The following is a 24,744-nucleotide window of genomic DNA, read 5'->3' as shown; positions in this document are numbered from 1 at the left end:
GGCCTCGTGCCGATAGACTGCACCCGAATAACGCATATTATGCCTCAAGTGAGTTCGATATATTTTACCGGTAATGGGACAGGCCGGTAAACGGTACTGCGATTAAGGGCAGGTTTACACTGCCTGTTACCGTCGCTGGATTGCACTAGCCACATTTTTAGCGTCCTTGATGCTCGAAAAGGCCTTGAAATTAACTAAGTAGGTATTGAAATTAAATTTGTAAACCTTATTGTAACCGGGGCAGGTAGGCTATAAAATTCTTTAATTTGTAGTTATATATTATGTTACATCATTTTTTAATTAAAGTAAACGTTATAATTTCATTGAATAATAAGATTTATTGTTTTTCTGATTTCGTGTTTTATTTCTTTAAGGCCATGTAGCGGCGGAAATCATTGCTATTTGGCTGTAACCAACTCCGATGAATTTTATTTTAATGTTCACTTACGTTGTAACTAAAAAAATATAAATTTATAAAACAGCAAACCATGGTCACCCTCAGACAACCATCACGTTTACGTTGACACTATTGAGCACATTAACAATTTACCTTCGGCAATTTACAAACGTGAAAACGTTTGTAAATTGACGACGCCCTTTGTAAACGGTGAATTCTCACAACTTGCCTACGACGCAGGCACCAGTCCGACGGTCGTCCATAAATTGATTTATTTGCACTAATAACCTGATTGAAACATTTAAATAGGTCGTCATCTGCGTAATAATTAGTTAAATTTAATGAATGATCCCACGGAGAGTAATCAGATTGTTTTACATGAAACGTAATGTAAATCAGATTTGCGGTCCCCGTGAAGTTGATTCAAACATGGACCCAATTTGTAGCAAAGTAATCAAATAAATAAATACCAGGAGATTTTGATGCAGTGTCTAAAAATTTCGTAGGCACTGTAATCAGTTTGTATCGTGATCAGAATGCGGGTTCGGGCACAAAGAGTCATTCATTGTTTTTTGTAGAAACGACCTCCTAAAACCGTCAAATCAAATTGAATAAAGTTATTGTGTGGTTTTATGAAACCACGATGCAAGTGAAACTTTTTTTTCGGATTGTAGGCATTTGACTGATTTTTTTTCGGAAAATTATTCGATTTAGAGTATTAAAATCGCGTTTTAATATTAACTAAATAACTACTACTACTAAATAAATAAGTGTACATACTCATACTCATTTATTAATAATATAATTACATATTACACATCAAATTTGGCCATAGGATGTAAAGGGTTCGAAACGTCGGGATGTATTATAAATTTAATATACGCGATATAATATCTAAATCTAATCCGTTTTCATAGTTTTATTTCATGATAGTCGAGTCAATACGGATGCCAAACTTGGGCGCTCACCAAATCACAACAAACCAAACTTCGTACTTGCCAACGAAGCATGGAACGAAGCATGATGGGAAAGAGGAAAATAGATAAAATCAACCACAACATAATCAGGAAAGCTACAAAGACCCAAGATGTGGTGCAAAAACTGAGAACACTTAAATGGAAATGGGCTGGCCATGTAATTAGAGGAGAAGACAAATGGAACAAATCAGCAACACTATGGTACCTAAGAGAAGGCAAGAGAAAGAGAGGAAAACCTTTCAGAAGATGGCAGGATGATCTGGTAAAGACAGCTGGCAAAACCTGGAATAGACTGGCACAGAAGAGAGATGAATGGAAAATGTTGTGGGAGGCCTTTGCCAAAGGGCACACAGAATTAGCAATGGAAGATAATTAAACAAACGATACCACATATTCTGATAAAAGGCTATAAAATAAAATAAAAATCAAATAAAGTCGAGTCAACATCCCACAATAGGGCGGTTATCTCGTGAGCCAAGTCTATAGGTACTATACTACCACATCTCATCAATATATCGATCGAGAACTAGTAGGTATTGAATTATTAAGCTTCCTATGGCCATCAGCAGTCCAGCTTGATGCCACAGCGTCTTTGTCATCGTAGTTAGATAAACTTGCTCTCAAGGAGGCATAGAACGAGTCCTGTCTTAAGACAGTAGCAAACTGTAGTGTAGCGTCCTTCAAGAGTTAATTGAATAAGTTTTCAAGCTGAGCGTTTCGTTTGCGAAGTGGTCTTAGAATGTTAAACAGCTAATGTTATTTGTTTTTATACCTATAATTTTATCTTTCAATAATTAAAAATAGTAACTTACTTATCGGAAAAATACGAGTATTTTTAGTGTTTACAAGATAACGTCAAAGATGCAAGTAATATGAAATTATGTTCAGGTAATAACATCAGAGCTTAATTTAAACAAAGAAATGTAAAATTTACATTTTCTCACTAGAGACTAAGTATATTGTTACGTAACCAGGAAATTAGATTCACGCTTTACTTGTAATTAAAATTAAATTAAATTCTTTATTCAACGACCAACTAGGATCAATCAGTGTTAGTAATGCTTATGGGTAATCTTATACTAATGAACCATTCTATAAATTGAAAATTGTTTATATTTCGAAGTCCATAGGCCAATTCGAACGTACACTGATGGTCCCGGACACCATATCTAGTTTAGTTTTATTAGTTTTTTTTTTGAGAAATGTCATTCTATATATCGTAAAATAGAACACATTGATTAGCGACAGTAGGTAAGGTAGTTTTTCGAATATTTTTGACGTTTATAAAAAGCCAGTTGAAGGTAGATCGATTCGATGGCCGCTCATTGTCGTATGCGCAAGCTCGTTCGTCGTGATCAAATCCAAAATGTGTTAAAACTATCGATTTGTGTGCTCAAAACCCTCGTCGCAGCCACTACAGCATCAGCTCGCCGTTAGAGAGTGTCGGTACCGACCAGCTGTTCGACATGCAGACACGGGGTGTTGGCTTTCGATTGATTCGCTTTCACTGGCAGTAGATCGTTTAATTTCTCTCGAAATACAATTATCCTACTCGAGGGCGATTGATCTAACTGATGTCATTCAAATATTGTGCATTTCGCTTGTCCGTACAATATTGGCGAGACGATAACTAAATAATATGATTCAAACGTCAGTGTAAGTTCGATTTAAAGATTCAGATAGTTTATTTTTCAAGTAGGCATATTATAATGCGCTTTATGGACATCAAATAAAGCTACGCCGGCTCTACCAAGGCTCCGCTGCCCACTGATTACCAGTGCGCCGGACGATATCGGCCTGTCAGTTGTCCGGAACTAAATTTTTTGTTCTAACTGGCAGGCTGATATCGTCCGCCTGTAATTCGCGGTTTATGTAAAACGTCTACGTATTAGCGGACCCGTAAACTCCAATTACATACATATATATAATCACGCCTATTTCGCGGAGGGGTAGGCAGAGACCAAGAGTTCCACTTGCTACGATCCTGACAAAGAGCTTCGCTTCCTTCACTTTCATAACAATAGAAAAAAGCAATATTTAAGTTTCTGCACACAACTGACCCAAAACTTTTTAATACTGTTTAATGCAAACACAAACAACATAGACACAACACACACACACACACCTGCTGTTTACAATTAAATAGTAATAATGTGCCTTGATGTAATTTCTTTACTAAACCTAAATTGTGATTTATCTTGTATAGATTAAGTTTTTATATTTATATAATACTTTAAGCTATATGTATCACATAGTATTAGCACAATGTCAAAACTTCAGCGTAGGAAGATGTTAATTAAAAATTGGAATTGTCTCAACTGACTCCACAAGACAGGCCTAGCCTAGTGTGGAGATCATAGGTTAATAAAACAATGTATAATTTTTTGGTAAATAAACTATTTTTTTTTATATAATGCGCTCGAAAATGCTGTTATACCAACAAAGTAGATCCGTAGCTATACCTAATGGTCCATTTACGATTGAAAAATGTTTATACGTCTTCGAAGTCACTAGGGGCTCTAGTGCGATACACATTAAATTAGCCTAAGTCGCGGTTTATGTAAAAACGTCTAGGTATCTAACGGCCCACAGACCCCAGGGACCGAGCCGGAAGGAAGTGACGTAATGCCGGGGCCCGCTTCCGCTCCGCGTCGCATCCGACCGGGGGGAATTATTTTAACGCCAGTAAAAAGCTTACATGAGCACCATTCACCAATTATATTAAGGGTTTAGAGTTCTTATACTTGGGTTTTATTCCGTCTTCAGCATCTATTGAATTCAACAATGAAAACTGTGGGAATTTCAATAAAAAAGAACAGTATTCATAGCTATGACGAGTACCTGTATTGCGATTCGGTTTATGCCTCCTCTACACTATCGGCGATGATCGTTGATAGTATCATCGTCTATTTTCGGCAAGATCATCGTGCAAGCATCCACATGATCGCTTGTACAACACAACCACCCGGCGATTCCCTTTGATGCGTGTCCAAAAAACCGACAACTCACGGGTCGCAGGCGATCATTGGCGATGATAGACGATGACTGGCGGGGACTGCCGAGTATGCCCTCTACACTATTGTGCCCGCCAGTCATCGTCTATCATCGCCGATAGTGTAGAGGAGCCATTACATTGCGTTTTCATGGAAATTTCTACAAAGTATAAGCAGTTTTCTTAAGTGTTGTTTCGCTTTCGCATTTTGCAATTTGATTTATAAATTAAAAAAATATACTACAGCAAAATTTCCTTTTGTTCCCGGGGCGATAACTCTCTCAAGCTTGCATATTTAAACTTAAATAATTGGGACGGCTCTATCACCGTGATTGGGAGACCGAGGGGTTATGGACTAAGCCGCAAATTCTGGAGAGGGGTGTTCTATTTCAGCCCTGGGCAAAGGAGGCCTCGAACAGTTTTATTTGAGTTTTGCTAATACGGCTTCAAACCAATACACACATTAGGTATCATTCGGGAATTAACATTCAGGTTCCAATGTCAGACTAAAGGACCCATTAGTAATATTAGTTTCTCTCTTTACATTTTTTTACCTCAATACACTTTGAATAACGATGATGTCAGCTGATAGCTTCAAAGTCTCATTCATCATATTTTACCGGAGTATTTCATCTGTTAAAAAGATTTATTAGAAATCGCGAGAATTTGTTAATGGAATACATATAGTCAGCACTTTCAGCAGGCAATGTTGAATGGCGATTTCGGATTGCGCATTGAATGTGCTCGTCAGATGTATTTTAATTTTAGGTGATTGCTTGAAAAGTAAAATATGTGATATAAAAATGTTGCAATTTTTATTAATAAACTCTGATGGATCTTTATGGTTATGGCCGGGTTTTTATACTAATTGATACATTTGTTTTACGTTTACACAGTATAATACATATCGAACATTAGCATTAGAGCAACACGAAATAATAAGTCTGTTGGTATTCTATGCGAGAGAATTGCAAAAAAAAACGTAATAATAAAGAACCTAAATATCAAAACCTTAAGATATAAAAGCCCCTTTCTCCCGTTCGTAAAAAGCAATACTTATTTCTATGTCGCTTAATTTATAGTCCAATAGCGCAAACAAAAAGCACAATCGGAATAGGACAAACTGCGAAATCGCTTGGACAGTGATCAAATTTGGTATACCTATATGTTAATTAAAGGTTTCTTTTTATGTACGGACCTCGAGGAACCGCAGGCATCTTGGAAAATGTGTGCCTTATTTGAAAATCGCATTTTACTCTGAATTTACGCATTCTATGGAATAATGTTGCGAAGCTTATTAAATTCTACACAAAAATGTCCTACATACCTTTGCGGAAAAATTAAATCTTCTTGTAGAAAATAATTGCTGAATTCAGATTGAGCGCTTAAACTTTTCCAGGGGGCATTCTCTTGATATGAAACTTGCATAAATAGGAATTTCACTTGTGTCCATACATTATTGTACATGATCTACCCCAATATCAACATTTTACTCGACTGCGACTGCGACCAGAAAATAGGGGTTTCAGTACTGATGATTCTCTGCACCCTGAAGCCCAGGATACTGGACAGATTTCTTCAAATGACGTATCGATAGGTTCCTCTTGGTATTCACGATCTGTTTACATTTCTTTAATGAAAAAAAAAAAAAAAACAATACGGCCGCCTTGAGAGGACGTCGAATATGAAACCATATTTTTAATTCTGGTGCCTAAACAATTTAGCAGATTTCAAAAAAGTACATCAGTAGGTAACTAAATGGAACACCAGTACTAAGCAATACAAATTTAGTAAAATAAATGAGGGAGAAATTCTTAGGGCTCGTCACTTTATTTAGAGCCCTAAGAGTCTCGAGCGAGGTCCCCAAATATCAAATGGTATGGACATGAAAAAGGGACCTTTAATTAACATATATACCAAATTTCATCACTGTCTAAGAGATTTCGCAGTTTGTCCTATTCCGATTGTGCTAAAAGGAATCGCGAGGTTTTTATTCTATTTCTTTATAAAGGAAGATGGAAGAAATTCCTACGAGATTTATGGCCGGGGCTATAATAATTTCATCTGACCTGGGAAAAGTATCACGTACATGTAACACGACGTCACTCCTAAACGGCTAGCCATTGCGTGGCCGCGCAATAAATAAAAAAGACGATTTACCAAATCCCGACATGACCCGCCGGATTTATACAGAGTGTTCGAGACGCAAACTTTCCTTGAGGTCATCGGAATTCGCCCCTCGTACGGACGATTGAATGTTATGGGCCGCGAGGAGCTCTCCACTTCTGAGTTATAGCTTGTTACCCCTGACATGCTTACGGCTACTGATTTAATTCAATGACTACTTGGTTACGGCACTAATCAGGTCTAGTCTTTTTAGTGTAACGACTTGAATTTTTTGTTGTTCTATTTTTGTTTAGAACAGTGAAAACAGTCCATAAAAAATACTGGCACCACTGTGTTGCGCTGGCTTAAAATGCACTTTTAAAGTAAAAATTGGAAACTGCAATGCAAATATGTTAGGGTTTTGGTGCATTTAAAATGTAATTGTGAAAAACATAATTGCATTTCCAGCTTGTTATTAAGCAAAAAAGGGAAAAAAGCGTCTTGTTTTAACATAATTGGTACGGACACTAAATATAAAACGGATAAATTAATAGCATCTTATTTCAATTAATATGTAGATGTTTCATGCATGACAATAACGTAGTTTTGTCATTGAAATTGATATAGGTATGTTATTTTAATTTTTATCTGCTCAAAAATGTTTAAAACACATTTATTTAACTCACTGCAACAAAATGCTACGAATAAGAAGTCTGACTGTTACTAACTGATCAACTGCTTAATAACTATAAATAAGCTATCATTATAGCATATATGGTATAGCTGTTTCCCGTCTACATATTTTGAGTTTAAAGTGCAATATAGGTCAATAAATTTACAAACTGTTTAATTTATGGAATGACTAAACCGTAGTGTGAAATAAATTTCTGCCGTGCAGTACTTAAACAACAGTAAGTGCTACTTTTGCGATTTTTTGTTTTTTCTTGATCTTGGACCACCATGTCAAAACGCACACATGTAGGTAGGTAGGTATATAGTCCACGTGCGGTTATGACAATGGGAACATATACAAATAGAAGCCTCCATTTACAGTAAATCAGAAGAATTTAGTAAATTATTGACGTAAAACTAACTAAACTGCCGTAATAAAGTTGTCGGCCGTGGCCTGTGAATTTTGAGACTTCACTGATTAGAATACAGTAAAGGTCTCATCTCAATCCTAAATTAACAAATAACCCTTTCAAACTGTTTTTTTTTTTTGGTGTTCTGGATAATTATTTCAAGCATATGTATATGCTTGAATGACAAAATATAGTATGGAATACATGAAATACGTTAACAATTTTTTATCTTAACAATTATTGAATAAATTATTGTTATATTTCAAAATTTTCTCGGAAAGAAGTAAAAACAATAAATGCAGAATAAAGTGTATTAAAAAACCGGCCAAGTGCGAGTCAGACTCGCGCACCGAGGGTTCCGTACTTTTTAGTATTTGTTGTTATAGCGGCATCAGAAATACATCATCTGTGAAAATTTCAATTATCACGGTTCATGAAATACAGCCTGTTGACAGACAGACAGACGGACAAACGGACAGACGCGGAGTCTTAGTAATAGGGTCCCGTTTTTACCCTTTGGGTACGGAACCCTAAAAAGCGGATTACTGTAAACAACCCTCGTACACTAATAGCTACTTGAATTAATTGCAAGCTAAAGTACAGTATTCATAACTATTGACTGTAATTTATTTAGTATATATACTGATTGAGTTCTTCGAAATACCAACACGTCGTGATACAAATAAGGTATGTTTATAAATAATACACGAATATATATTTTTTTTTAAATGTTACGTGTGACTTGGTGCCTCTGCAACGAAAGTGTAACATTCCTACTTTATGACACTGGATTATCTATATAAGTATTATAAATTGCAATAGGTATATTATAACATCATACAAGACATGAAAAACTGAGTCAATCAGTTATTGTCAGTAAGTAACTAATGTACAAGATGCTTGGCAAGCTTACAATTTTATTGTAAATCATGAAATAGGTATTGACTTAGTAAAATATTACATTGTTTGCTAATAGAAATACCTGGAAATGTGTAAGCATCAAAAGGAAAATGTAGTAATTTAGGTTCTTAAAATAAATCTTTGAATTATAATACATTTAATAAAAGAAAAACTCAGTTGCAAATAGGAGGAGAGACTGACACCTAAGAAATTGTAAAAGTAAAATAATAGTTGTTCAACAAATTAGTACATTATTTAGTAAATTATTGAGTTTCCAACACACACCTCGCCGAGTTTCTTACGCCAGTTCTTCTTGGGTCTAAGGTTAACCTTTCCGAACCGGTAGTAGTATACCTAACTTGGGAAAATAAATTAACCTAGCGAGTATAAGATAATAAGATAAACTGAACTAGTGTTGCATAGCTAACATATGAAGTAAAGTAAATGTCATTATAAACAGGGAGAGATAAATAGTACGACGCACGACTCCCGCTAATAGCTTCACTCCGTGGGAAAGTGTCATGGCGTGCAGATGCCTTGCGGAGTGCATGAGTAATAACAGTTGTTATTTTATTTGGTCACCCAATACACGACGGAGTCTGGACGTTACAGCAGTTATATTGGTGTATAGCGTTAATATTGGTGCATTATTTCATTCGCTACTATTTATAATATGCTGACTGTACATCGAAAAGTTAAAAAGCCTAAACATAATTATACTGAGAATAAAAACTAACAAAGAAACAATATCTAAAGGCGTAAGGCGCGGCTCCCTCGAAAAGATTGAACCCCTTTGCTGTCGAGGCCAGGGCTCGCTTGATATACCCAGTATAGCCACTTGAATGCAGCCGAGAATGCGCCACTTGGCATGATCGTTTTGAAAGGAAAATGGACTTAGTACCGCATTCACAAGTTTGGTCACGTATAGATTGCGTTTGAGTTTGTGTCAGTGGATGTTTTGGATTCTACTTATTTAGGATTTAGGTTTATAATATTCCTTTTAGGTATTTTGTATACAACTCCCGTGAGACAAACATATTAAATTTATTTTAAAACGGGTCACTCACGTTTTATTAAGCTACGTCGTTGCTCCGTGAAGAGGATCCTCGTTAATTGGATCGAAACATGTCGAGCTATTCGACCTAATAATACGTGAGTGACCTGTTTTAAAATAAAATAATTTTAATATATTTTGTATACATTATGTACCAAGCAAAACTTATTACTAAAAGTTACAAATTGTTAGGAATACGATTTTATTAAACAGGTTGAAATATGTAAGAGCGTAATCTATAACTATGTCTTTAATTCTGTTAAAAATAAAATAACTAAAGGATGACACGCTAGAACGGTCCGGGCCCAGGACGAGAACGAGGCTTCCGACACTTCTTTTTCTATGACAGGTGATCGGTGATCACTTGATGCTTTCTATAGAAAACTGAAGTGTCGGGCGCCCCGGCCCGGGCCCGGACCGTTCTAGCGTGTCATCCTTACTACTTTTCGTAATATTTACATCTTTTCTATTTTCAATCTTTATTATAAGCAACGGCTTTTACAGTTTCAAAGTTACAAAAGTCTACTGAAAATAATTCGATTCCATTGGCAATCATTGATTTCTTGACTGCCTAAATAATTCCTGTCCTCCTGTGTCTGTTTCCTGTAATTTCTCTTCTGTTGTGTGGCAATAAATGTTTTCTTATTCTTATTATTTTATTCTTTAAATAAAACTATGAAAACGGATTATATCGCGTATATTGAATTTATAATACATCCCGACGTTTCGAACCCTTTACAGCGTTCGTGGTCAACGGGTGACATATTTATCTCATCTTATTTATCATCTTATGTCACCCGTTGACCACGAACGCTGTAAAGGGTTCGAAACGTCGGGATGTATTATAAATTCAATATACGCGATATAATCTGTTTTCATAGTTTTATTTCATGAGTAACTATCGCGGTAACCGAAGACAATATTATGCCTAAATAAAATTAAAATCATCACGTTTGCAAACGCTCATACCGGTCAATTCGAACAATGTGATAATTACTAGATACGAGAACAATACGAGATCTAATAGATACGTTATAGTTTAGTTCTCAACTAGTTATCTTTTGCAGAGACCAATTGTCATTTCACGCTACAATTATTGTGACGTTCTGGGATATCGATTAGATATCCATTGGATGTCTAAGTAATATCTTAAGCAAATCTTAAAGAAATCGTTCAAGACGACATTCGGAATCGCGGAAATGTCAAATTTAACATGACTTAAATTAATTTTTAACAAGCAGAAACGTCTGCGATCGATGCTATTAAGCTTAGAATAAATTTAAAAGTGGAAAAATTACTGCCTTGGGTGAGACCAACCAAACCAAAAACCAATTTGGGGTTGGGTGTGCCGTGAGTTCAAGTCTCACCCAAGGCAGTAATTTTTCCACTTTTAAAATTGACATGACTTTCTTAAATATCTCGTTATCGCTTCTGTTTCATATCTAGTGGATATCTAGATCATTGTTCGAATTGGCCCGTTAGCCATATCGCGTGATTTGGTTTGCTAACCGTGCGAGACACGAGCAATGTCAGCCACTGACCGTATTCTATGCACACAGATGGTCACCCACTAGCTAGTTGGATTGGAACTTACGATGACTTGAATATTTAATGTCTCCTCTACACCATCGGCGATGATTATTGATAGTATCATCGTATATATATCATAATATATCGGCAAGATCCACATGATCGCCTGTACAACTCAACCACCAGGCGATTTCCTTTGATGCGTGCCCAAAAAACCGACAACTCACGGGTCGCAGGCGATCATTGGCGATGGCGGGGACTGCCGAGTATGCCCTCTACACTATCGTGCCCGCCAGTCAACGTCTATCATCGCTGATAGTGTAAAAGAGCCATTACACAGCCATTACTCTTATTAACATAGTTAGAAAAAGACGGGTAGTCTATCTCGTCGCTAGATACCGTCACGCCAATCATGTGCTAGCCCGGCTGGGGTCCATCGAGTGTGCCGACTTCTGGCCGAAGCCTCTTGGAGGTTTCCGAGCAAACAGCCGAATCCCACACAAGAGCAGACCTGCTAGCGTTCTGTCGCCAAAATAGTGTTTAGCTTTAAGTGAATGAAATTAATACATATAAGGGTTATTTGTAATATAATATAGACGATAAATGCCTGATTGAAATTTTTAAATAAATCAATAATTGCTGTGGTATTTACTCTCTGAGGCCATTCTGCTGTATGCTGCTGCATTAGACAATTGTCATGTATTGTTGACATTGGATGATATTCAAAATTTAATAATAATAAATCCAAGATAAAATTTTGAAAAACTATGCCATTTAGTTTCTATGAACGTAAACATCAATAGCAATCGAATGAAATGAGAACTTATTTGAAAACTTATTTCGTAATTGGAGGATCTATGTGAGGTATCTACGAGTGTGTAGCTCTCGTTGTAGATAAGACCAATTTATACACTCGCTCCACGCGGACATTACGAGGAGGCGCGATAGCGGTCATATTTTGCGAGTGAAACAAAACGTGGGCGAAATGATAATGATAAAAATGTTCCGTCAAGTTTTAAGTCGGCCGGGTCGGTCGAGTTTAGTCGTTTTAAATAGCAAATTACCCATTTCACTTCAGTTTTAGGTACTATTATTATTATTTGTGAAGTTGAATTTCAATGTATATACTTATAAATCTACTTCCTGCGCTAAAGCGTGCAGGTAAGTATAATCACATTTCTTATTCTTTAATAAATCCCGGTTTCGATTAATGATTAAAGGTAATGATTAAAGTTCAGTATCAGTACCGTGAAGACCTTAAGCCATTGGTACTGGCTATATTTAACTGCCATCGTTTTGTTTTTCAGACATCGAATAATTAAGTACATAGTTCCTTTTTAGGGTTCCGTACCCAAAGAGTAAAAACGGGATCCTATTACTAAGACTCCGCTGTCCGTCTGTCCGTCTGTCTGTCTGTCACCAGGCTGTATCTCATCAACCGTGATAGCTAGACAGTTGAAATTTTCACAGATGATGTATTTCTGTTGCCGCTATAACAACAAATACTAAAAAGTACGGAACCCTCGGTTCGCGAGTCCGACTCGCACTTGGCCGGTTTTTTAATTTCATTCTTCCGGAAAATGTTTTCTTCTGAACTTCAATCATAGGAATAAATGTTTGACCACCAGTACCTAATTAAAAAGTACAAATACTTACAAGAAACAATTTCAGTTAGAATACGAAGAAATGGAGAGAAACGTAATGTAGAAAAATGACTTCTAATTTATTTAAGTCGTTGTAATGCGTCTGTATTAGATTCTAACCCCCTTATTCATAAAACTTTACGGGCCTGATTTAGTTAAATTATGTTTTATCCCTTTCTTACAAATACATAAGTCAAAATGACAGATAAAGACAAACGATTCATAGCAAATTCAGGCCAGTAACGCGTTTATGAATTTGACCGCTCACACCAAACGCATTAAGCATGTATATACCTATTTTATTCAAATCAATATGAAAAAGATAAGATAATATCTCGTTAACACAAATGGTAGTATATTATAAACGTAAACATTTAACAACAAGTATATTTTAGTACCAGAGTTTCATTGTAATTTAAGAACTTCGAGGATATTAAATTCAAATTATTTTCAGTGGAGAAATAATTAATTTATTTATTTTCTCGATCGGATAGTAATAAAACGAAAATATAATTTTCCGTAATTGAAGTATTTGGATACTTTGATTATGATTTTTGTTTTCTTTAGATAAGACAGCCTGTGTACCTAACATTAAAAAGATCAACAGGATTTTCAGGCTTCGTTCATTTTTGATTTGGGATATTTCAGAAAATACTATAAAGTTACTGTTTACGAAAAATTGCTTTTTGTTCAGGCAAAGAAACTATGTAACATAAACAGTGGTTATTTGTATATTTCATTTTACCATTTACCAACGATGGGTGTATGCGATAAAGAAAATTTGCATCTTCGCGCTGCTATTGTAAATAGCGCCCTAAATGTGGTTCACTTTCCATACAAAAAACCAATTTTGTTTTATACGAGGAAACCAGTTGAAGCAACCGTCACGCAATATCCTGAGTGCACTCGGGCTGCGAGCTCCCCGAACTTCCTAGCTCTCTCAGACAGTTTTGCTTATGGTACTTAATACTAGTGCTAAAACTAGAAATCCTGACTTGAAACACATAACGCAAACATCGCTACATAACGTTTTAACTTCTCCTTGTTCTGGTGCTGCCCACATTTTGTGGGTTTTTCTACGTCAAATCTTATGGAGTAAAATTAGTTCCTACTGCTGCCGCTAGTTTTAATGTGAGCCTGGGTTCCGCTTGGCAACTACTCCCAAGAATTGGCGGAGGCACTAGTTTTTACGAAAGCGACTGCCATCCTGACCTTACAACCCAAAGGGTAAACTAGACCCTATTGGGATGTTTTTCTTCACCGAAAAGCGAACGGTAAATATTAAATGATATTTCGTACAAGTGGAAATCCGTGGTTTCTGCCTACCCCTCCGGGAAATAGGCGTAATTGTATGTATACGTATTTCGTACATAAATTCTGAAAAACTTATTGGTACGAGCCGGGGCTTTTAACCCACGAGCTCCGGATTGAAAGTCGCACGCTCTTACCGCTTCCGTTCTTATAATCGGCGGACTTGTTACTTAGGTACTTAGAGTTAAGTACTTACAGTAGACAGGTAGTTAATCTTAATTTCCCAGGTTAATTTCCCGGATAGGCCCTAAAAGTAAATATACTCTTAAAAATAATCAAGTGGGTGTAGATTGCGGACGGCTCTTACTAAAATTTGCTTTTAAATTTCCTTATTGAAGTCGCACTTCACGGATTTTAATTAAAATTCAGGTCAAGAGGGCCAGAGGGGGGTAGATTTCGAGGTTGTCTTTAATTTAATAATAAGTTTGGGATGCCCTGCGGCGATGCTTTAGTTAATTCTCTGCCAGAGTAAATTGTTATAAAATATAATATTGATAAGAACATTAACCTTTGTATTTAAATATAACTTTTTTGACGACATCAAAAACTTTGGTGCTAATTTCACAATTAAAGGTACCTATTTGGCTCCAAATAGGTTCAAATTTTACTTATATTCTAGCTAAAATCTCTTCTTTACCTACATCAACATATTAAAATAATTGCAATGGTTAAACTTTATTTTTGCAAAGAAAATCCATTAAAAATTTATTGATCTTCTTAGAAAAACTAATTAATAATAACGAGCAAGGATGCAACGAGTTCCAAAAATAAAATAAAAAAGCGTGTCTGTCGGTGAGAGAAATTATTTTTTTGTTTACTCTTAATGAGTGAAAATCATAAAAGTAATTCTTTGCTATTTCATGGTACATGAAAACTACATTTAACAAAGTTGTAAAATAAAAATAACATTCATAAAGCAAAATAATAGAATTGCTGACTTGTTTTAAAATAAGAGTAGGTACTTTTTATATAAATACTTTAAATTGAAAGTTAAAATTGCATAATTCCGCAGAAATAAATGCATGAGTTGTAAATGAAAGTACCCAAATCCCCATGCACAAGCCTATACAAATTTAGGAGTTAAGTACCTCAATTTCTCACGGATCCCATCATCAGGTCCTCAAACTCCTGTTATCACCAATAAAATTGGACGGCAGAGCTCAAAATTATCACTGCATATATTTGAGCCTGAACCAAACCTGAACACACCGTCTATTTTGAACTCGGTTAAAAAAATCATTATAGTCCTTGAGTAAGTACTTAACACCACGCGATAGCTAAAGACGCCGCCGGTTCGAATCCGGCCTCCACTATTGTAGGGCTTCGTCACTTTTTTAATATGTGATGTCTATTGCTAGAAAAAACACATCAAAATATTTAATAAAATAATTAATTTTATTTTTTTGCAAAGTTATACTTAAAACACTATTTAGGTTACAATGTGTTCCAAGGAGCATTTCTATGAATTCAGTCCACCAAAGAGCATCCTAGGCTCTCGTATTCGCAAGTGGATTACACTATAATTGGTTGGATTTTCCGCCATAGTCCTAAATTAAGTTTGAATTATTGTCCAAATGGTTAGCAATTTAGATTTGACACGTTATTTATGGTAATTGCCTGCACGCTGTTATCCTAATGGACTTGAATCAAATTGATTCTAATCCTGCACCATAGATTTATCAATGCATTATCTTCTACGATTGATGTTTCAGATTCCACGTCTAAACAACTAATCTTGGCAGAAAACAGTACAGGTTGACCCAAAATGACTTTGACAAAGTTTTTTTAGGAATATTTTCTTACACAAACATCTTTAACAAACACAAGATGTCATTAAAAATAAAACTACAATAATTTAACTCAAACAAAACGTAATATCTTCGAAATTATCTCCTTAAGCTTTGATACACAAACGTATAAATTATCAACTAAGTACTTATATGCCGAAGTAAAAACGTTTTTTCGCCCATCCTGTACGTTTTTTGATTTCAAATGCTGACTTTTAAATGTTAAAATAAGAAAGCGTTAGGAAAACTGCCACTCGACCATGCATTTCTTGCTTCTACATTTGAAAGTCGGTTAAAAATTAATTCAAACCAGGGACCACCATCAGCTTCGCAGGCCGGCTCAGTACTGATAGTGGACATTAACATTTGCTATCACATTTGGCCTTTAAAAAACACACCGTCCCAAGAGATGCCATTCTACCCTTCTCTCAAAAAAACATTAAAATTATTCTCTGGAAAAAAGTACGTCGGAGTTAAAACTCGAGCTCCAAATTATTATGTTAAAATATTTTCCGAAAAAGGTTCAGTTAAATTGTTCCATTAAATCTTGTCCGTGGTCCGAGCACTAATTAACCCCGGGTATTTATCATGTCCTGATATCCTGTAACAGACAGGGAAAACAAGACCAAGTGCCGGAAATGGTTTTGTTAAATCAGGAAGGACATTGTTACAGTGTTCTTGTTACGTTGCTAATAGGGAATATTACTGCAATGTTCTGCCGCCAGAGTGCAGCAGCATACATATACCTATATACTATGCCTTAAATAGTTTTTTTGTTAAGTTTTCACTATGACATTGATGCATCAAGGCGGTTTGTTTACAGGTGGTGTAGTGTATTGACGCTTCGAGCGCTTACGTCATGGTGACGTCACTAACAGTTAGGGCCAGTCGATATTATGCCGTGAGCAGAGCCGGACGCACCGCGTGATGTTTGTGTTGGCGAATCGTTGGAAATACATTACATCGTATGATATACTGAGGTAAATACAGTACATTACAGGTGGCCTACCGCGAAACGCGAAAATCGAAATTTCGTTATCTGCCTCTCTATCCATCAAATATGCAACAGTAATAGAGAGGCAGAAACCGACCTTTCGATTTTCGTGTTCCACAGCAGGCCCTGTGATTATGCTAGTGACGCCCTCTATGCAGAGTTTAGCGTAATATTCCCTATTGACTATATATTTTGTTAATGAATATTCTACCAGGAATTAATCGAAACCCTATCTACGAGATATGGTTTAAATAAGAAAAGAACAGGTACTTTTCTTATTTAAACCATATTGTTTTTTTTTTCAGTTGTTATTAGATGCGAATAGTAAATATAAGTACCGGATGAATCGCTAAGCCACTGTGTTCCTTTTCTACAATTAAAAACATTAATAATTGTAACCTGACTACAATAGTGTTCAGTGTTACTAGAAAATATGGACGACAGACTACCTAATAAGCGAAAATGCTATGCAGCAATGATGGAATTAATTATTAATTATTAGGACCTTTTTTCCTGTCAAACATAGATATGTTTAGATGTCGTCTTATAATGTGCCTACCTGCCTTTAAACAAATAAATAAATTCCATAAATTTAAATTCCTCCATTTAATTTTTCAGAAGACTTCTGAGAAATTGAATGGAGGGAATTTTCGTTTTCGTTTCGTTTTAAAAAAACAAAAAAAAAACAGGAAATGACTTTTTTATCGCGGCTGGCGATTTGCCGTTCGGAAGCGACGGCGCCTATCTCAGGCTCCATCTAATGCTGCGGCCGCCTTGTGGTCTGCCGAGATTCTAAATTCAAATAATTTGTTGTGCATTGACCTTTCCTGGGTAAATTTAATTATTTGTAAATTTTAAGTTTATCATCATCAATCTGTCAAACAAATTTTAACTTTGTCAGTAGAAAACGGCGCAAAATCAAAATTTTCTATGGGACGATTTTTTTTAATTTGCCGCCCTTTTCCACTGACGGAAAATGGCTTGACAGACTATATCTATCCCGGGGTTTTGGGTAGGGGAATGTTATACACTAGCAAAAAAATATGTAAAAACTGTAAAACAGAAACTATTTTAACATTAACAAGCACATTTGGAGCTTACCACCTATTTTAAATTCACAGTTTGGTAACAATCGTACAATAAACACATGAAATTATTCCCGCACCCAAAACCCTGGGGTGTGGTTATAGTGAAACTTTAATTCGTCTATAATTTAGTTAGTTGTTACTAAACATATTTATGGGTACATAATAGAAGTTACATACAGGAATTAAAAAAAAAACAGGTACAATCAAATAGTCTACTTTCCTACCCATTAAGTATGTACTTTGTCACAGTGACAATAGTATGAGGTCTCTAGCTACTTTCATATTGATTGTAACTGTGACAAGGTACGAAACGGGTCAGATATTAAAATTCTTTGACTGATCGAAATTAAACTATCGTGAGACATATTTCAAAATATTTAGATCACTATCAAATACTAGTGAGTGAAACCGTAGTGATCTAAATATTCTTTGACTGTACAATAAACGTCAAAATTCACAGAAACTCAGGTCCAAGCAAAGTTCAAAAACTGCAGCTGCTGAGCAAGTTGCTCGGTATTTATATTCAAAAGCGCTTACTTGACTTCAAGTTAACTACAATCCAAACTTTCTAAACTTACTCCTTGTGCCGCATTATCTGCTCTCAGATGATATCGCTGCTGGGTTGATAACCTTTTAATCTAGGCAAAAAAAAATACTACAGAAAATATTAATTTATCTTTGTCTGTGTTTCAAAAATAAAAGCTAAAGCTACTCGTATTAAAAACGAATACATAAAGGAAACTGCATGATGCCAACGTTCTGAATTCTCTTGACGGCACCTATTGTTTCATGTACCGTAAAACGTGGTGGCTTTCCAATGCAGGGGCAACAATGAAATTTTAGTTTTTAAGCCATAATTTATTTTTATGTGACATTTTTTACAGTAGGTGAACATCAATATTAAATATAGTAATCTAACTAGTTGCACGAACAGGTTCAGTAAATAATGAATAATGGTAATTTTATTGAGTTTTAAAACTATCAAAGTAACCTACTTATTTTTGAAAGCCGTTCAAAATATATATTATAAATTCATTATACGCGATATAATCCGTTTCCATAGTTTTATTTCGGTTCAAAAGCTCATGAAATAGCTTTTTAGCTTTGCATAATATTCGGGACTCATATCCTGTAGTTATTTGGTGTGGATCGCACGTGATCTTACCTGTCCATTGCAGCAAAGTGGGAGCTTCCTGGTCGGAAATGAGGCGCCACGCTGGGACCAAAGATACATTGATTGAGTAAGATGCGTGCAATCTAAGACAATTTCGTGCTTTGAATTTGACAGGTAAATGAGATGGCGCTGTACAGCTCCATACATTTTGCGGTAACTCTGATTGTCAGAAGTTGACGTTTGACAAATAAGGGACCGCAAAACATACGGCGCAGTCATAGAAGGTAGGATCCTTGTATATTATATTGTTTTATACTAGATTCATGAGCGCAGTACAGCACCATCTGTTTTGGACGGCAAACTAAGGGGCACGTTTTTTACTTCGACTTTACCTCTCTATTCCAATCAATTCTCTTTGCTGGGACGCTGCTTCACCGAAGATTGCCCAGTAAAGGTGGAATCCTATTTGAGTGTGTATATGAGTGTGTGTACATATGCAAATGGTAGTGATTATAAAGAAATATAAATAAATTCTTGCTTTGCTTTGCATTCATGTGAAAAAAATATTGTGCGAAGTTACACAGGAAATATATTTCTAAAGAGACCGGTTCCTGTTGGATTGTAAACATAACAAATTAGAATGTATTGTCGTCTTAACGCCAGTATGTACTTCAAAAGGCGGCGATAATCTCTACGTTTGATTTTTTTCTAATTTTTATTATTATAAGACTTAGGAGCATTTAAAAATTTGTATGAAATCTGTTTTTCGCTCCTAATTTTTACTATAATCAAAAAATCTAAAAAATATTATCATTATTTTACGAAAAGGGTTTTACACCAATTACCACCACGGAAAGTTTGCTGAACTCTCTCTATTCATCGAAACAACGGTACCTACCATAGCATACACTACATTCTAAGGCTTTTGTAGCTGTTGAGACGTTGGACCGGTCCCCACACATTCCGAGTTCGATTTTCAGCCTCGTTGCCTCATGATGACGCATTTTTATCTGCGTTTTCATCTTTCTCATTAAAACTTAATTGATAAAATCGAACAGTTGCTTATCTCCAATTAATTACGTACACCGCCGATATCTGTCTTAATTATCACACAAACAAGCGTCACCAAGAATGATATAAATCAAAAATAACATGAAAAATCCACATCGGGACCTTTTCAGAGCATGACTAATAGGCGCGCGTCACGGTACAGAAAACTTGAAAGTGGCAAAAAATACGGACCAGCTGTTCCAATGAAAAATATTGTGTCATTAATCATAAAGACTGAAGGAAAGTGACAGAGTTGGAAGACGCGTTCCTTCCGGCCTTAAGATGTAAACATGTTGCTTTCAGTTGGTACCTACATACAAAATACAACTGTACTTAACTCAGACGTTTGGTCAGGGGCCTAGCCAAGTAACAATTGTGGAAGAGAACAGCTTTTCGCGAAATACTGACCAGTCTTCAAATATTTAACAAATAATTTTCTATAAAAACTGGAGCACTTTAATCAGGCAAATAATGCTTTGAATCGACAAACCAAATGAAGGTACAGGTCTGCAGAGATAAAGTACCCCCTGCATTTTAGAGGTTTGTATGCGCGGAGAGAGAGGGGTACAAAATTAGAACTTTTTGGGTACTCAAGCAATTGTGATGCAGTTTACTGACACGTCGCGTCGCACATTCTTTAATTCAAAATGAAGATTCCATTCATCATTCCATAGTATTTTGTTAGTCACCCACGTGCCAGCATCAATTCGTCATACATTATCATGCAAATTAAGCAAAACGAACCAAACGCAAACAAGTTGCAGTACAAACCAATTTATTTTTCCCACTCAAAAGCATTCGGAACTTAACGATTTAACTTCGCAATTTAGCGGATTAACTTCACGGAGCTAAAAGATGTTTAAATTTCCACTTTGTGGAAAAAATACCCTTTATAATTATGACTAGTCATTAACAAAACTGGCGGGCCATCAGGACCACAGTGTTTTGAGCTGGTATCAATTTTCGCTCCGCGGGATTTAATAGCAGCTTAAAAACAAAATTTGGAGTAAATTACGGAGAAATAAATGCCAGGATCGCTTTATTTTGGTGTAAACAGGCCGTTGTAATAATTGCTATTATGTTTATGAGTGTTTGGAACTTGGCAACGAGTATTACAAGTTTGGTGTTGCTGGCGCCCGGTGGAATCTAAATGGGTGTTTTAATTTAAGGTTAGCCGTGATGCCCCTCATAACTATATTGAGCTGTTCAAAGTCTTAAACTAAATTGTCTAATCACAAAGCTGCGTATTCGGCCATGATTGAAGAAAAAGCCGCGCGACACTGCAGTACCTACCTATGTAAGACCCCTTTTTGACGTATTTTTACCCCGTACCCCGTCCAGATAAGGATCGGATTTTTTTATTAACATAGTGTGTTCTATTTGAGGCCATTAAAAACTGTATGCAAGTATGTAGTGCGCTTGGCACGTGAGTGGCCCATGGACTGCGGCATTTTGACCAGTCTTGTCAGTTTAGACATACATATATGTGACGTTTTCAATCAAAAGGTACCACATTGTCGGTTGTCGATAAGGTTGATTTCTAATTGAAGCTATATGGAAATAGCGCCTTACTGCCAAGCGACAATAAGTACCCTTTTGGTTAAAAATGGCACATATAAAGGTAGTTCTTAAGAAAGCTTTTAAACCTCAAACTTAAAATGAAGTTTTAAAGAAGAACGTAATGCCTAATACGACAATCGTCATCTTTTGGCAGACTTTTTCATAAAAAAGGGCATTATGCAGAGTTTATATCATCTCATACTTTTGAATATTACGAGAACTCGCAAATAATTTATTAATATTGCGATTTTTAAATGTTGTACACAATATTTATCATGTAACTAAATATTGTTGATGTTGCATTTAAATTTGTTTACCTTTTTATACCAAAATAATGCCATAATGTCATAATGTGATTTGTAGTGTTTAGTTTGAAAATATATTTTTATAATATGTATGGTAGTTTTAAGGTATCTGTTTATGGACCACTATTTAAGTAGTTGCCTGAAATAAAGATTTTCATTTCAAAAGATCCAGCTTAATCCGCCAGTAGAAATTCAGGAAGCGATCGATCTTAGGGCCTACGTTTACTTGAATAGCAACTACGCACAGTTGCCCAAAGCTGCACCATATGGGAAAGTTCACACGAATGACTGATCGTGTGGCATTGGTAAGAAATTGCGACCTGATAGACTAATATAGTAATCGACACAGATTGACAAAACCCGTCGTTTAATGAGTTTAGGGCATTCTAAACCTTTAGTAAAGAACAATGAAAAAAACATTGCTGAACTAATTGAGTAATTAAAAAAATTATCGAACTTAAGAAATAAATAATTCTAAAAACCATCCTGTAATGTAACATATAACACATAATTCGCAAGTCCCTTTTTTTGTGTATGTAGTAACAATAGTACATTTCGATGCTAGTGCGGAAAGTATGTCATCACTACACGAGTACCGAGATATATTAGAGCAAGACTCGGGACGAGTGAAGAATGACATTTCTGCACGTGTATCGAACGACGTAATTTAATACAGTTGCGAAAAAATAATAAAAACAATAAGTAAGAAATAAAAACTTTGAAAACTTAAAACGCCTCTTAGTAGGTAGTAAAAGTAAGAAAAAACGCCTCTTCTTTGACAGGCGTTTCGGCATCTATTCCGTTCTATTCAGACAACTTATTAAGAACGGTTTATCAATATTCAATATTAAAAAATAAACGTGTTATAATGATGATGAGGTAAGTAATTAAATTATAAAATATGTATATTCTTCGTATTCTTACATTAACAGTAGGTTTTTATGTTGATTACGACGTTTAAAGGAAACTAATATTACACTCATCAATAAGTAGTCATGAATTGGAACAAGTATAAATAAAAAAAAATTGGAAAAGTAAAAAGCACTAGTTCGCGAAAACCAACTTTCCGCCGATAAACAGCCACGAAAAGTACCACTTTTTGAGCAACTGTATTAAAAATGATTTTTTTGTTTACCTACTCTTGATGAGTGAAAATCATATCATATCATAAAAATCACAAAAAAATATATTTTTTAATACAGATGCTCAAAAAGTGCTACTTTTCGTGGCTGTTTAGCGTGCGGAAAGTTGGTTTTCGCAAACTAGTGCTTTTTACTTTTTAATTTTTTTTAAGTTTTTACTTGTTCCAATTCATGACTACTTATTGATGAGTGTTAATATTAGTTTCCTTTAAACGTCGTAATCAACATAAAAACCTACTGTTAATGTAAGAATACGAAAAATATGCATATTTCATATTTTTTACTTACCTCTTCATCATTATAAGTATTATAACACGTTTATTTTTTAATGTTGAAAAACCGTTCTTAATAAGGTGTCTGAATGGAACGGAACGCCTGTCAAAGAAGAGGCGTATTTTCTTACTGCAAGAATGTTTTAAGTTTCCAAAGGCAACATTCGATATTGTTTTTATAAATATACGATACACAAATAATCATAAATTTACCGAAGCTAGATATTTAGGTAATAATAGTACAATGTTTTAATACTTACAATTGTTTCTGTCTTATAGAACATGCATTTGAAAAAAAAACTAAAAACAATAATAATATCACATTCTATCCTAGTCGAATAAAAGCTAGAAATACACTTCTTCATAATGTCAATGTCAATGATGTCACAGAATTAATAATATAAAAGTTTCGAATTCCATTCCTTGCTTTTGTTGCTTTTCTTATTTTTTCGCAACTGTATTAAAAAACGTCGTTCGATACACGTGAGGAAATGTCATTCTTAAGTAATGACATACTTTCCGCACTAGTATCGAAATGTACTATTTCACCACACCAGCTGGTTCTGGTAAGGCTCTTGGTTTTTACAGTAAGTGTTTTCTCCGCTTTGGTGTGGTGAAACTCGATGTTTGTAGATATAAATCGACCCCTATGCTTTTTGTCTAGATTGCTGCAAATTGTCACAATCCTTTATCACTTAAATTTTACTAAATAAGTAACTAAATTGTCAAGTCGTATATTTAATACGATATTATCTTATATTTTTCGTTAAGGAAGGCAAGGAGAGGCAAAGTGGATATAACTTTCTGCAGGTATATATCTATATCTACTAATATTTATGTAGCATAAATACATACACACACGTAATACACAATACAGTACTTGTAAATATAACATTGAAACACAATTTCTACGTAATATGAAGCAGATAAAAACACGATTAAAAAACATACATAAGTAAAAGCGCAATGCATTTAGATTAGCCCCGAGTGAATCCTACGTTCATAAGTCTATCAAAAAATCTGGAATAAACACTAGCATTACGAGCTAAAAGCCTTCTACCTTGACTACGAAGTGCTCTGTTATGCAAAATGCAAAATTCGAAGCCGGTGCAATTCGAGATTTTCGTAAATGTAGCATTCGTTTCGTCACGAAACTTTTTCAAAATTGTGCACCGGGTACGTAAAATAAAGCAAAAACTGTATTTTCTTAGGAAAGCGTATTGAAGAGGGAAGCAAACTTAAATTATACAAAATTTAAGAAGGAATCATGAGCGTAGGGACTAGCGAGTGCCTCAGTACCTCAAATCACTGAAGAGAGAAATAGTTTTGCTGCCATACTACAAAGTAAAGAAAAAACATACAAATATGCGTACAAAACACGAATAAAAATAAATAAATAAATATTAGGGGACATATTACACAGATCAACCTAGCCCCAAA

This window comes from Cydia strobilella, chromosome 1 (assembly GCF_947568885.1).
Source record: "Cydia strobilella chromosome 1, ilCydStro3.1, whole genome shotgun sequence".
NCBI classification, from domain to species: domain Eukaryota; kingdom Metazoa; phylum Arthropoda; class Insecta; order Lepidoptera; family Tortricidae; genus Cydia; species Cydia strobilella.
Note: the sequence above shows the minus strand (reverse complement) of the source record.